Source organism: Papaver somniferum, chromosome 8, assembly GCF_003573695.1.
Source record: "Papaver somniferum cultivar HN1 chromosome 8, ASM357369v1, whole genome shotgun sequence".
Classification (NCBI taxonomy): Eukaryota; Viridiplantae; Streptophyta; class Magnoliopsida; order Ranunculales; family Papaveraceae; genus Papaver; species Papaver somniferum.
The window spans coordinates 36,904,672-36,920,613 of NC_039365.1; the positions used below are offsets into that span (position 1 = coordinate 36,904,672).

A 15,942-nucleotide genomic window follows, 5' to 3' on the forward strand; every position below is an offset into this window, starting at 1 on the left:
ATTAATATTTTCAGAATCTACCTAGGCAAAGAAATAGAGTCAAAATTCTTATTAAATGAGCTATAATGGTTTAGAATAAATAGGTGAATCGCATGAATTTGAATATTCGGTGGAATCCTAATCCCAGTAACTCTCGCCTTTGTTTATTATTTTATTTAAACCTTTAAATTTAATCTTCACAAGTCTCAGAGTTCGAATCTTATATTACTACTACAACAAATCAAAAATCATATCAGCTACCTCTATGAACCTAGGTTTCCTGTGAGATACATAATTAGGTTTACGACTTAAAGACTTCAGTTAGGAATTTATGAAGCCATGTCCGACTATATTTACCTTGATAGTTCGTGTATCCTGATCTTGTTCTTATTGATTGTCGAGATTTTTGTCAATCTCCAATCAGGAACGAGATAGATAGAAATATCAAAGTTCTCTTCATCACAGACTTTGTGATTCCTCAACATAGATATCTAACTCTTCTTTGTTAAGTGGTTTAATATCTTTCTTGAGAGGTGGTTAGAAATCTAGGCTTCTCAGGTAACTCAGTGTAAGTTTCAGATTCATGAGGTTTGCTAGCTTTGTCTACTGCAAACATATTTCTAAGCGTTGATCTAAACGATCTAAAAGGAATTCAAATAGGCTTATTTGTTAGAGGAAGATTGGTATCAAAAGTTTTCACTGAGGTTGAAGCATCTCTTAGGTTGTAAAGGACACCAACTAAAGGAATCAATTGCATAGAGATTTGCGAGGTTCAAGAGACGTAGGGAGCACGACTGCAGCTGAATTTCTTGGAGGGTTAATTCGGGATCAACTACATTTCAGTCTGAAGTCTAATAGTAGGCTAGTGTTTATAGCTTCTTAATACATTTTGGTGTTCAAAGTTGCACGAGGCCCCGGGATTTTTCCGCAGGTGCATTTTTACTCGTTAGCAAAGCTTCTGGCGTCTTGTGTTTTTCCTTTACCACATTATATTGGTTTATATTTATAATAAGAAAACGCAAGTAATATGTATTCAATTTAGGTAGCTTAAGAGTTTTGTCCATACATGTTGCCAAACGAAAAGGTTGGTAGTGTACTTGGTACCTTCTCATTTTCAATGTTCGTAGATGTACATGGCAGAGAAATAGATGACTACCACAATATAGTTAATCATCCAAAGTTGACTAATCTTAGCACCTCGATGGTTTCTTTTTGCAATTTCACTATATTTGTAGTTTTGAATTGTTGGTCTCGTTTACTTTCTTAATTAAAATAATTGGTCTAGGACTCAGTACTCATGAGCAAATGATGAGATCATGCATGTTCAAAGCCTAGTTAGTAAGTTCGCGAATGATTCGCGAATCATTCGCGAATTTTTCCGTATCACGAATTTTACCGTCTTATTCGCGTACGTTTGCAACTCCGAACCCAAGTCGTGTATTATGTGGCATTCCCGAATTATTCGCGAACCGTTCACGAATTTTACGTATCCCGAATAATACGTCCGCTTAATTCGCCATAAATTCTTTAGCTTTTACTTTTCAAAGACTCCATTTTTTGGGCTTTACTGCCTCCCGAGCATACACGACCGAATATTAGACGTGTTGTGATTTTTATGAAACAAAAACGACTGAAGAGATTTGAAGGTGAAGGTGAGAGAGATCTCAAACTCACTAACCAAGCATCTAAACCACCATACGACGTCCTCTTGGATAACTAATGTTGTATATATTATTAATATCATCATATTAAGTTTATTTTTTCTTTAAATAACTCACACATATGCATAAAAATTGGTCTATGACCTTATAAATACAAATTATTTGTTACATATAGATACCGAATTTTCAGAGCCGAACTCACATTTATAAATCGAATCATACACGTACGTATGCCGTTCCGAATTACTGACGAGTCACGTCCCGTTGACCGAATTTTAGACCGAATCTGAATTTTACAAAACCGTATAATACTCGTACGTTTGTCGTTCCGTACGTTTGTCGAATCCCGAATTGCTAACTAGGGTTCAAAGTAACTTGTTTTTATTAACCAAATATAGAATGATTCAGTGGATCTTTTTGGTCATTCCCCAGATTCAAAGACTAAGAAATCAAGTCTTTACGTTATGGTACAGGTTATCCACCAGTCCAATTACAAAATTTAGTGGTAAATCTTTTTTTAGATCTAACAACCGATTTTAAATTTGTACACAATAAATGAATTTGAAAGTACATTCACAAAATATTACCCTCCGTTCTTTTTTAATAGGCCAGTTTTGTTTTTAGCGAAATTTAAGGAAATTAAGAGAATTAATCATTGAAAGTGGTCTTCATGACACTTGTCAATAAAAGAAGTGACATGAAATGGTCCCCATGACACTTGTTAGCAAAAGAATTAAAGTGAAGTGGTTCACATGACACTTGTCATCAAAAGAAGTTAAGAGAAAAGTGGTTCCAAAAATTAAAATAACATTTGACTTTCCCAATTAGGAAACTGGCCTATTTTTTTGAAATTTTTATTTATAGAAACTGGACTATTAAAAGAGAACGGAGGGAGTATTTAATTTCTTGATATTCTCAAAAAATGACGAAAGTCAATACGCTTTACGTGAAAAATATGAATAAGCAGAGTACGCGGAAACTATACAGTAAGAAGTGTCATCTCATTTCTCAAAAAAAAAAAAAAACACCCTAACTTCAATTAACTTCTTGCTTAGATTTGGTCTTTTCTGGACAGACATGAGCAAGTTTTCTTTTCTTTTTAGTTGATAGTATATTGAATAATCTTTCTATTGTTTTTTGATGTCTTTTGACATATTTCTACTCTATTTGAGGCGATTTTTTTTAGTCATCTGGGCAATTTTATCTTTGCTTTAAGGGAAATTTATTCAAACCTTGATATTTTTTGTTATTCTTGATTCAAGAACATCGACTATTCAATATGGCATTGCTTTGAATCCATTTTTAATCGAATGGATTTAGGGCATTCAGTTTTGTTTGGATATATAAGATTATGCGCAAAGTATATATTACTTTCTTTTAGGAGCTTCTCTTATTGAAGAAGAAAAAAATCATATTAAATGGTCGGAATTGATTCCAAATAATATCGTAATTTTCCCATACTACGTATACAAAAATTGGATATCTTTTTTTTTTTTTGGTTCAAGAGAAAATTTTATTGCTTAGATGAGAGGAGTACAATTAACTTGATCTCTTCTTATCCAATCAGCGATGTCCCGAGGATAATTATGAACATGCTCAAAATTTGTGCCTATACGCCCAACTTTCTTAGCAGTGGAGTCATCTACTCCATTCTGAATCCTATTAATTGATTGACAAACAAAAAACTTATGAGTTTGCAGAAGAAACTTGATATCAAGGATAATTCCTTGGTTCATCTAGTGAACATAAGATGTAGTATCGTTCATTGACTTGACTAAGACTCCACTATCTGACTCAAAGATAACTTTGATAAAACCCCTGAAATTTCCCATTAAACAACATCCTTCATGGCAATACATTCCAACTGCTCCACTTCCTGGTCCAAAATCATTCCTAATTGTAAAAAAAAATTTTGCTCCAAACATTACCCTGCAAAATTCCTCACAATTACTCCAGTTCCACCTATTAAGGTAGCTTTGAGAAAGGACGCATCAATGTTAATCTTAACGTAATCTCTCTGTGGGGCATTGTTGGTTAAACTTCAACATAGAAGTCACTAACAAGCTGGTTAGGACAAGATTAAGAAATTGATGTAATCCTAAGGGAATTAGAAGTCATCTAGTTCTAAGAAAAGGAAAGACATGTAATAAGGTAATAGGACTAAGAAAAGGAATTCATAGTTCTATATATATATGATCACCAAAGTTGTGGTTGACCATATGAGAAAGATTAGAGCTTGTGTTTAGTTTTGAGAGATTTTCTAAACATCAATAAAGAGAGTTGTCTTTATATAAGCTAAGTTTCATCTTGCAGTTGCCATTAATTGGTATCAGAGCTTGTTTCTGAGCCATGGAAAACGAAACCACCATTGTGGGTGCAAAACAGTTCACGCCACCATCAATACAAGTTCCAATCCTCAACGCCACAAACTACACAGTATGGGCCATGAGAATGAAGGTACTGATGAAAATCTACAAAGTTTGGGAAACAATTGATCCTGGTACATTGGACCCAGACAAAAACAATGTTGCCATTGGATTACTCTTTCAAGCAATACCAGAATGTCTTGTTCTACAAGTTGGTGAACAGGAAACTTCAAAGAAAATTTGGGATGCAATAAAGGCACGTAATCTCGGAGCTGATCGAGTTAAAGAAGCCCGTCTGCAAACCTTAATGTCTGAATTTGAAAGAATGTAGATGAAAGACATTGATACTATTGATAGCTTTGCAGGAAAGCTATCAGAGATATCCTCAAAAGCTGCATCACTTGGAGAAACTATTGAAGAGAACAAGCTTGTCAAGAAGTTTCTCAACAGTCTACCAAGATCCAAGTATATTCATATCATAGCTTCTCTCGAACAAGTCTTAGATTTAAAGAAGACTATCTATGAAGATATAATTGGAAGATTGAAAGCATATGAAGAGAGAATCCTTGATGAAGAAAACAATGGAGAAACTCAAGGAAAACTCTTGTACACAAACTCTTACCAACAAAACTCTGCGACAAGAGGAAGAGGTCGTGGAAGAGGTGGTAGAGTAAACAGAGGACGGGGAAGGGGGGGAAGGTTTAACTCACAAGATAGAACAACAAGTCAGAATGATCAAAACTAAGGGAAAGAAAAGAAGGATAGATCAAACATTATTTGTTACAGATGTGATAAACCAGGACACTTCTCCTCTGTATGCCCTGAAAGAATACAAAAGATGGAAGAAGCAAACAAGAATGAAACAAGGGAAGCAGATACAGTTCTTTTCATGCACGAAGTTGTATTCTTAAACGAAGGGAAACTAATACCAAAGAACTACGAATCAAAGGATGGAGAAGAAGGAATCTGGTATTTAGATAATGGAGACAGCAATCACATGACTGGTAAGAGACACTACTTTTCTGAACTCAATGAGAAAATCAAAGGACAAGTGAAGTTTGGGGATGGATCTTCTGTAGAAATTGAAGGGAAAGGATCAATTCTATTTCAGAGCAAGACTGGAGAACAGAAACTTGTCACAAACATCTACTTCATCCCAAACTTACAAAGAAACATTCTAAGTTTAGGACAAGCTACAGAAGTTGGATGTGATGTTAGAATGCGACAATATTATCTAACAGTTCATGACCCAAGTGGAAGACTTTTAGTTAGAGTCTCACGCTCACAGAATAGACTCTACAAGATAAGTCTCATGATTGGAAGGACATTGTGTCTGAATATGAGACTGGAAGATCAGACATGGAAGTGGCATGCAAGATTAGGACACATAAGTTTCAGAACCTTAAAAACTATGTCTCAGAACAAGATGGTTCGAGGGCTACCACAACAAAACGGAGTGGTGGAGAGGAGAAACAGGACTCTAATGGGGATGACAAGAAGTTCTTTAAAGGCTATGCAGGTACCTAATTATCTATGGGGAGAAGCTGTACAACACTCTACATACCTAATAAACAGGATACCTACGAAAGCTCTGAAAGACATGACTCCATATGAAAGTTTGCGAAAGAGAAAAACAAACATATATCATTTAAGAGTGTTTGGTTGCAAAGCATACGCAAAAGTTGATTCTGCAACTCTTAAGAAACTGGATGATCGATCTCAGACTCTTGTGCATCTAGGAATTGAGCCTGGATCCAAAGCTTACAGATTATTCAATCTAACAACGAAAAGAGTAATAGTGAGTCGAGATGTGGTATTCGATGAAAAAGCAAACTGGAACTGGAAAGAAACTAATGATGGACCAAGTAGGGATCCAGGAATGTTTCACATGAGATGGGGTCAAGTAATTGATGAAGGCGAAGGACCCATAATCATCAATACCAATGGAAACAATGATGTTAATCAAGAAGAAGAAGAGAATAATGAAAACACTGAGAATAACGAAGAAGTAGAAGAAGAAGAAGAAGAAGAAGAATAAGAAGAAGAAGAGAAGATCGATGAAATAACTCAATCCATTCCACTGCGAAAATCAACAAGACAGATACAAAATCCACAGTATCTGGAGGATTATGTTCTTCAAGCTGCAGAAGAATGTGAGATTATGCTACTTTCTTTTAATGATGAACCGAGGAATTTTCAGGAAGCAAAGGTCTCGACTAAATGGACACAAGCATGTAGAGAAGAAATTATTTCAATCAACAGAAACAAGACTTGGTTTCTAGTTGATAAGCCAGGTGGGGTAAAAGTGATTGGTCTTAAGTGGATCTTCAAGGTTAAAAAAAATGCTGATGGAACTATTAACAAATATAAGGCAAGACTTGTAGCTAAGGGATACGTTCAAGAATCAGGCATAAACTTTGATGAAGTTTTCGCACCAGTTGCTAGACTAGAGACAATTCGTCTCTTAATAGCAGAAGCTGCATCAAACTCATGGGAAATTCACCACTTAGACGTTAAGACAGCATTCTTACATGGTGAATTGCGAGAAGATGTGTATGTTGAACAACCAGAAGGTTTTGAAGTAAAAGGACAAGAGCATAATGTTTATAAGTTATCAAAAGATCTATATGGTCTAAGACAAGCTCCTCGAGCCTGGAATACAAAGTTAGATCAAATCTTAAGAGAAATCAGATTTGTTAAGTGCTCTAAAGAAACATCAGTATACAGAAGAGAAGAAAAGGGAACGCTTCTTGTGATTGCAGTCTATGTAGATGATCTATTTTTGACTGGCAACTCCCTTAAGGTGATCAATGAGTTCAAGAGAGAAATGTCATCAAAGTTTGAGATGTCAGACCTCGGATAACTCACTTATTACCTTGGCATAGAAGTCCATCAAGGAGTAGATGGGATTCAGATTAAACAAGAAGCTTATGCAAGGAGAATTCTGAAAGAAGCAGGACTTGAAACTTGTAATCCAACTAAGATACCAATGGAGTTTGGACTTAAAGTTTCAAAGGCACAAGAAGAAGATGAGATTGATCCAACGAGTTATATAAGAAATGTTGGATGCCTTAGATACTTGTTACACACAAGACCAGACTTAGCTTTCTCTGTGGGAGTAGCAAGCCGTTATATGCAGAGTCCACGCAAGTCTCATGGTGATGTAATAAAGCAGATATTGAGATATCTAAGAGGAACAATCAGCTGTGGATTGAAGTATGGTCGAGGAGGATCAAAAGGAATTGTTGGGTATAGTGACAGCAATCATAATATTGACCAAGATGATGGAAAAGGTACAACTGGTCATATATTTTATCTAGGATAAACACCTATTACATGGTGTTCACAGAAGCAAGACACTGTAGCCCTCTCATCCTGTGAAGCTGAGTTTATGGCCGCAACAGAAGCAGCTAAACAATCAATATGGCTTCAAGAAATGTTGGGAGAAATCAAAGGAAGAGAACCTGAAAAAGTTCTCATCAAGATTGATAATAAGTCTGCAATTGCACTCACTAAAAATCCAGTGTTTCATGGGAAGACGAAACACATTCACACAAGGTATCATTTCATACGAGAATGCATCGAGAAGGAGGTCATTAACGTTGAACACATACCAGGAACTGAGCAGAAAGCAGATATATTGACAAAGGCATTAGCTCGGATCAAGTTTGAAGAAATGAGACAACTGATTGGAGTACAAGATATGTCACGGGTAAGGTTGAAGCTTAACGGGAGAATGTTGGTTAAACTTCAACATAGAAGTCACTAACAAGCTGGTTAGGACAAGATTAGGAAATTGATGTAATCCCAAGGTAATTAGAAGTCATCTAGTTCTAAGAAAAGGAAATACATGTAATAAGGTAATAGGACTAGGAAAAGGAATTCATAGTTCTATATATATATGATCACCAAAGTTGTGGTTGATCATATGAGCAATATTATAGCTTGTGTTTAGTTTTGAGAGATTTTCTAAACATCAATAAAGAGAGTTGTCTTTGTATAAGCTAAGTTTCATCTTGCAGTTGCCATTAGACATCCCAGTTCTGAACCTGTAAATTCAAACAGGTGCTAGAGCCGATACCAGCAGGTTCAACATTTTTGCAGCTGTCAATAAAAGTTAAAACACTACCAATATAAACCATTCCGCTTGGATTTTTATGTTGAAAGATAACTATCCACCCGTATTTCCAAATTGTTCATAAAGGAATCATAAGCAAATATAATATATAATCATTGTCAGAAGCAGAAGTGTTAGCCAGATTAAAACCAACAGTGAACCAATCATCTAACTTCAAGTTACCATGATAGAAGTTATGCTAATAACATTAACATTTACACCAAGCCAAATAGACATATCATAAAGACAATCCAAAAAGTGGTAAGCCGTTTCAAGGTTGGCATTACAGACACTACAATGTGTTTCAATGTCATGCTTGTATCTAGAAATCTTATCCCTGGTCGACATTTCCAGACAAAGATCTTAATCTTACGAGGAATTTCGCATTCCTAAAGTGCTTTCGAGACTTTATTGGATACAACTTCATGACCAGTAATCTCAGTAGAGTTAACACTAAGTACATTATATGCACTTTTAATTGAAAGATTTCTTTTTCTTGTCGGTTAACCAAATGAGTTCGTCATCTCCAGGCACAGGGAGCTTCATGGCCAAAATATTAGGTTTTCTCTATTTCCTATCCCCACTTTCCCTGTTTCCCATCTTTATTAATTCTCATCCCCAATAATCCTATGTACCACCCATATACATTTTCTCATATCCTAAATATTATCTGTTTGACATTTTATTTACACCCAATAATACAACTACCTAAATTAGAAGAAAAAAAACCTAAGTTACACGACACTTTTTCTCCTTCATCTCCGCCACCGTACTGCTTCTTCTACCCCATCTCGACAAACCAACACCACCTTCAAAACAGAGAGAGTTCAAAAGTATGTGGAGGCTATATGTTAATCTAGTTAAGGATTATTTGATAGATTTTAATAATTAATCTAAAAAATGTCGTGGTTAATGTTGAGATGTTTATACATACAAGTGATTAATGAATCAGTAATACGATACATCTAATTATAGTCGGTTCACCTGAATGGTAATAATCTTAGAATAGTTGATCCAGGTAAATTAGTTATAGATAATATATAGAGATGTATGAATTGCATAAGTTCGACAACATGCATGAGTTTCGTAACTCTGTTAATTGTCAGACACCATATATGACTGATATTTATCATGTTTTTTTATTAATTTAGAATTTGCTTTTAAGGATGAAATTTCTAGTTCATGTTTATTAGATTTACGGTACTAATAATTTTGATAGGTTTCCAACCTAGGGTTTTTCATTTGATAATTTTTGATTTTATTTATGTAAATGAGAGATTGATGAAAAAGACAAATAAAAATAAAAGTGATAATACCCTAATAATTATAGTCAGAGTCATTTTGACTTTTGTAGGTGGTACATAGGAAAAATCCTAATGAAAAAGTAAATTGATTTTAAAAATTGTAGAGGGGATGGGAAATAAAAAAAAAATAAAGATAGGAAATAGGGAAAATCAAATCTTATTAGGAAAAATATTATTGATAAGTTGTGCATTCCAAGATCTAGTACCTGGCAAGAACAACTCATTAACAAATACAAGAGTTGAGGGAGAAAAAAAAAATACTTACAGATGGTTCAGATGGATGATCAAGGCCAATGAACTATCTATCCAACCAAATTTTCACTTTGATCCCATATCTAACATCCCAAAAACTATTACTTTTGATGGTATCTACACTTCTATAAATACCTTTCCAGACCCAGGAGTTATTCTCATTTAGCTTATATAAGTGCAAGAAACTGTCATTTCTGAAATATTTAGCCTCTAGAATCTGACGTACAACTCATCAGAACCCATAACTGATTTTATAGACCAATTTGCTTTAAGAGAATTTTTAAAAACTTCTAAGTTCCTAAAACCCAATTTTCCTATTACTTTTGATGGTATCAACACTTCTATAAATACCTTTCCATACCCAGGAGTTATTCTCATTTAGCTTATATAAATGCAAGAAACTGTCATTTCTGAAATATTTAGCCTCTAGAATCTTAACATACAACTCATCAGAACCCATAACTGATTTTATAGACCAATTTGCTTTAAGAGAATTGTTAAAAACTTCTAAGTTCCTAAAACCCAATTGTCCTAATTTCTTTGACTTATTAAGGTTAGTCCAAGCCACAAAATTTGTCCTTTTACCACATTTATGTTCTCACTAGAAATCTTTTTGAAGATTATCCAGCTTATCTATAAGAGTGTTAGGTATTTTAGACCATCTCATCTAATAAGTAGGGAGAGAGTTTAGGACATTTTTTTTTGATTCAAAGAGAAGAGTGTATTAAATAGAAATAGTGTTTACATGATAGTTTTGATCAACCCAGGATTGGATTTCCTGTGGAAGATCATTTGAGTATTCAAAGTTGCCTTTGAGAATTCTTGCTCTCTTGGCCAACTTATCTGCCACACTATTAACCTCTCTTTTAACTGGAATACATATCCAATAACTAATCTTGATTAATAAAAACTTAATGGAGTTTAGGACATATTTACTCATGGTTTTTCTACCATTTTTATTTTAAAAAAAACACTAACCCAATTATTAAGTCTAGCTTCAAAACTTTGTGCCATGGGATCAAAGGACTTAGTCTTAGAATGTCCTAAAAGTAACGGTGCTCCTAAATAAGTCTCTGAGTCTCCTACAGTAGGCATGTGAATTATTTTTTAATTAAATCCTCACAAGTTCCAGGGCAAAGATTTTTGTTGAAATAAACATATGATTTGTCAAAGTTAAGAGTATGATCAGAAAGATTACCAAAATCACGGAGAATGGTCAGTATATTATCAATGTGATGCATATCATCTTTTACAAATATTAAGATGTCATCTGCAAACAATAAACTACCAACCTTGCAATAATCTTGTTAGTCTCTCCAAGCATTAAACTTCTTAAAGAAATTGCATAGCCATGATGAAAAAAATAAGGTGACAGTATATCACCTCGTGTTATACCTCTAGAAGGCAAATACTTCTCACAAGGTGAACCATCGAGCAAAATGCTAATACTACGAGTGAAAATACACTGATGAATCAAGTTACTGAAAACATCATTGAATCCAAAATGGGATAAAATTTTCATAAGGAAAGGCCATTCATATCAAAGGCCTTAGAGAGGTCAAGTTTGAGCACTACGAAAATATTGAGCTTTAGTCACTCCCACAAACCGTGGCAGTTGATCAAAATTTCGTGGCAAAAGGTAATTTTCCACGTCCAGGTTCCCGTAACAAATAGTCCAGTGGCTAATACAATTTGCCACGATGACAGCCACAGTTTTTGTCCCGTCTCTATTAGCATAAGGCCATTTCCCACGGAGTTTCTTCGTGGCTGATTAAGAACTAGGATGCACACGTTTGTGGTGATTTTCCACGGATATTATCAGAACGTGGTTATTGGTTAAACTATTTGCTACTGTGTTATGCTACTATTTGTATCTCAGTTACAATACTTAGTACTTAATAGTTTCAAATTTATCTGGAAAAAGAGATTAATTACGCTGCACTCATTCTAACAACATCATTTATTTACTAAAAAGAATTACAAGGTCAAAATCTGTTACACTCAATAAACAACTGGTTCCATTCAAGCAACATAAAAAAATCTAAACCCAACAGAAACTCAAGTCTAGTGCTGAGTTTCCAACAAATGATTGTTGAACAGTAAATAATAAAATTAAAATGAGCAAATCAGATGGATGACGTAACATTCCTTTACTTGCAGATTGGTCTACTCATGAGTTTTGATGTGTTCCCAGAAATATAGCCTCGTAAGTATAAAGTTACTTCTCTTCGCAGCAAGGGTTACATGATATCTTCCAGTCTTATAAATCAGTAGGGAACGACCTGTTGAAGGAACACGAGTTATTAGTCATTCAATAGCTTCATAGTAAGCTAAGCTTTTTCCAAAAGTAAAAATTGATATATGCAAAGTGATACACCATTACTAAAAAATAAAGGTACAATGTTCATCAATGTGAAGATGTTTATAAATGAAAGTTGAGAAGCAGAAAAAACCTTACTTTGTTGCAGAATGAAGAGAAAGATGGATACATGTTGAAGATTAGCTATAAATATGAAAACTAAGATTAAAGATGAGTAAAACCTGCTGAAGCACTCATTAGTCATTTTGTAGCTTCAGAGTAAGCTAATACCTGCAAAGTGATACACCATTGCTGAAAATATAAGTACCATGTTCATCAAAATGAAGATGTTTAGAATGAAAGTCGAGAAGCAGAAAATACTTTACTTTGTTACATTGGAAGAGTAAGATGGATACAAGTCGAAGATTAGTTGTAAATATGAAAATGAAGATTAGAGATGAGTAAGACCAGATTATTGTATGTGTTCCAGATCATAAATCTAATACACATTCATACTGCAATGAATGAGTACATCTGCTCATATATTTTGAAATACAAAGTATTAGATGTGATCCATACACCTTAGATGTTTGTGTTGTATAAGCCTACAAAATTACTGAAAGATCTATCCTCGACCACAATACTTAACAAGAACCTGGGGTTATCCACCACTATCTCGTCTGTTTGGCGAAGCACACATGATATAACCTTAAAAACATAATGGTGTAAATTGTACACAACAAAATTAATTATATCACTCAGAACTAACCACTTGGACCTCCGAAACAGAACTAACCACTTGAATAAATTAAAATACATTAAATCACTTAGAAAGAAATTAAAATACTTTATGAAGAGAAAACAGAACTAACCACTTGAAGCTCTGAAACACTGTTATCACTTAAATATGATTGAACAAGTCATCTACTTTTAGGGGCTTGTACTACAAAATTCTCGGGTTTCTCCGTGTAATGTAGAAGTTCATTGATTTTGGCTCAGCCACCAATTTTCAAACTCACTCACTGAGTCAACTGATTCAGCCAAAACCTGCAACAGGAGAATATGGAAGCATCAAGAGCATCATAAAGAGTTATGAAATGTTTGATATTTCCAAAATGGAACAGTTCATGCCTCCAGTCTCGACTTGCTTAGTAAAATCGTTCATATCCGTATATCCCACCAAACTCCTATGAGCATCTGCAAATTCAGATCAACTATAAGACGAGCTTATTCTGCAAAAAAAAGAAGAAATTCCAATTTGATTGTCCTTCGATCTCACTGGGCAGATATAATCCCCTTGATAAGAAGAGCTCTAAAATGAACCCAAATTTTAGACCTTGGGGTAATACAAAAGCTACGACTACTTAAGAAGTAAGAAATCTATGAAAGCAAGGACTTTATTATTAGAAGCCTAGAACATTCTTATCGTTCCCACAAAGTTACTTCGGAAATAAGGATGCTTTAATCTGAAAACAATGTGCCACTTCAGTTTCATCAACAGATCAACTTCACATCTTGCAACTTTAAGAAAAACGGTGTAACAGAAATTCCAACAACTAATTTTTCATTTTAGACAACAACATCTATTCAATATGTGTGAATAATTGATCATTATCCAGTCGCAGTTATTTATTTACACGAATATAAAACAATGAACCATATGAACATTAATCATAAAAACAAATTCATCTATGTACCCATTACTTAAATGCTTAATACATTACCTAGAAACATTCTTTATATAACCTCAGTAGAATCCAATCTGGTTACACAGTATAATAATTGTGTATATATTTGATCAATATCTAACAACACAACAAACAAGATCAGCATAAATCATATGAAAACCCATGAATAAATACAGTAAATGGCACAACAACACAAATGAAAACATATACCAGTATTACTTCTTAGCTACTTTCCATTAAAGAGTCATTAGATCATATAATACTCGCTCAAAGAAAAAAAGATAATATAATACAAAATTTGGGTTGTCATCTGTCATAAATTTCAGCTCTCGAGTTCGGAGAACTGAATAGCATATGTATGCACTAAAGATGAATATACTAGGATGAGTCACACCTCTTATCTAGGTAGTGGCCTGTATCTTTTCTTGTCTATTGAAACATCCAAAATTATGTCCTATTCTTTTAACCAGGAACACAAGCATACCAAGTCTATCAGAGGTTTCAAAGGAAAAAAGAGAAGCAACATAATTATTGTCAACATATACTAGCCATGAAAACCCAAAATCAAACATTTCAAGTGTGTGTCGAAGTGATAAAATTTTTGCATACACTGCCGTAGACAGTAAATTTAAAAATAATCCACCAAAATCAGAAATGCATGCAAAATAACACTTTTGACGGCTATGCCCCGAGTAATGTACATTCAGGTTCTATAAAAAACCACCATTCAATATTCCGTCCACACAATTTCATACCAGAATGAGTATTTACCTACATGAACAGTTCGCAATACAGCCAATCTTTCATCGTTTTCTAATGAGGCAAAGAATAAACACCACCGTCACCACTTCTATTGACTTTATTCTCTCTTATTTTCCTTACCTCCTCTGCTCCCTATAATCATCGATTCTTGTAGTTACAAAATCCCATATCCATAAATTATAAAATTAAACTAATACAGATTAGATTTCAAAATTGAAACACAAAATCATACTAAACAAAGGAATTAAATTCCCAGACATAAAAAAATGGAAGAATCTAGATTTTCAAGAGAAGCAAACAGAGAACGAGATATCATTTACCCTATGATATTTCAGTACCTAGGGTTTGTAACACGATCTTCTGATTATCCAGGTTGTTGTTGGAGAAGAAAGAAGGAGAAAACTCCAAAAATTGGTTCAGTTTTGATTGGATTTTAATGGTATTTAGGGTTAAGTTAGTTAACACCATTTAGGATTTTATAAGCAAACAATTGATAACAAGGTGGGAATGATTCTCTTGTAGAGTTGGAGTAGGAGAAATATCGAAGTTAGGTTTAGGATTTTTCTTTAGGAGTGAAAGCTACATGATTTAGGTTTTTTTATTGAAAAAAAAATCGATGGTAACGAGGAGATGGGGGTGGGGGGAGAAGAAGGAGAAGTGGCAGGTTTACTTTGAACTACTTCGGTAATTCGGTTTTTCCAATTAAGATCGTGGGCCAAATTCTCGATCTGCGGGAAATTTGGTGCTTACTTATGTTATGGGTAGTTCCTTGCTAACAGCCTAACATAGCCACGATTCGTCATAGCAAAAGCCCACCAGTTACCACGGCCTACTATGCCGTGACTAAAATGCGATAAATACATTCATACATACAAATATGGGTCTATTGCCAGCCCGTAGCAAATGCTCTATAAGTCGTGGAAAATGAGCGATATACTTCCACGCCCCAGCCTAAGCCGTGGCAACATCTCATCAATAGCCACGACTAATGTGAATCCGTGGCAAGAAGGTCGTGGCTAAAAATCAGCATTTTTGTAGTGGAGGGTCATAATACCTCTAAAACCTTCTTTTTGTTTCATGGTATGAATAAACTCATGAGTAACTATGATGCTATTATGGATATCCCTACCAAGTACAAAAGAAACTTGATAACGTGACATTAACTTCTTAAGGAAAGGCCTGATCCTATTATCTACGATTTTATAAATATTCTTGTAAGAAACATTGCAAAATCCTATGGGCCTAGTAGGTATTTTAGGATCTTTCACTTTAGGAACATGGAAAATGTAAGTTTTATTTAAGCATCTAGGCATAAACTCGCATTCAAAAAATTTCTGAACAACGTCGATAACATCTTTACCTATAATTTTCCATTGCGATTGATAAAATCCAGCTTGGAAATCATAAGGACCACGTGAACTCCAAGCTGGCATAAATGTAACAACACTAACAATTTCATTATTAATAGGAGTATCAATCAAACCAGAATTATCATCATCTGTAATAATAGAAAG

General features: G+C 34.5%; 1 long non-coding RNA gene across 5 annotated transcripts; it reads right to left on the bottom strand.

Moving 5' to 3' along the window:
• Nucleotides 1–11,610: 11,610 nt before the first annotated feature.
• LOC113306920 lies at nt 11,611–15,079 on the bottom strand. 5 transcript variants are annotated; one of them, XR_003338898.1, is made up of 4 exons: nt 14,767–15,079; nt 13,703–14,560; nt 12,851–13,175; nt 11,611–12,269 (listed from the first exon to the last, which is right to left on the bottom strand). It is a non-coding gene; the product is annotated as an uncharacterized LOC113306920 (long non-coding RNA). The 5 variants fall into 5 exon arrangements; XR_003338897.1 differs by having other exon boundaries at nt 11,611–11,961; nt 12,221–12,269; nt 12,851–14,560; XR_003338899.1 differs by having other exon boundaries at nt 11,611–11,961; nt 12,138–12,269; nt 12,851–14,560.
• Between the last annotated feature and the right edge of the window lie 863 nt (nt 15,080–15,942).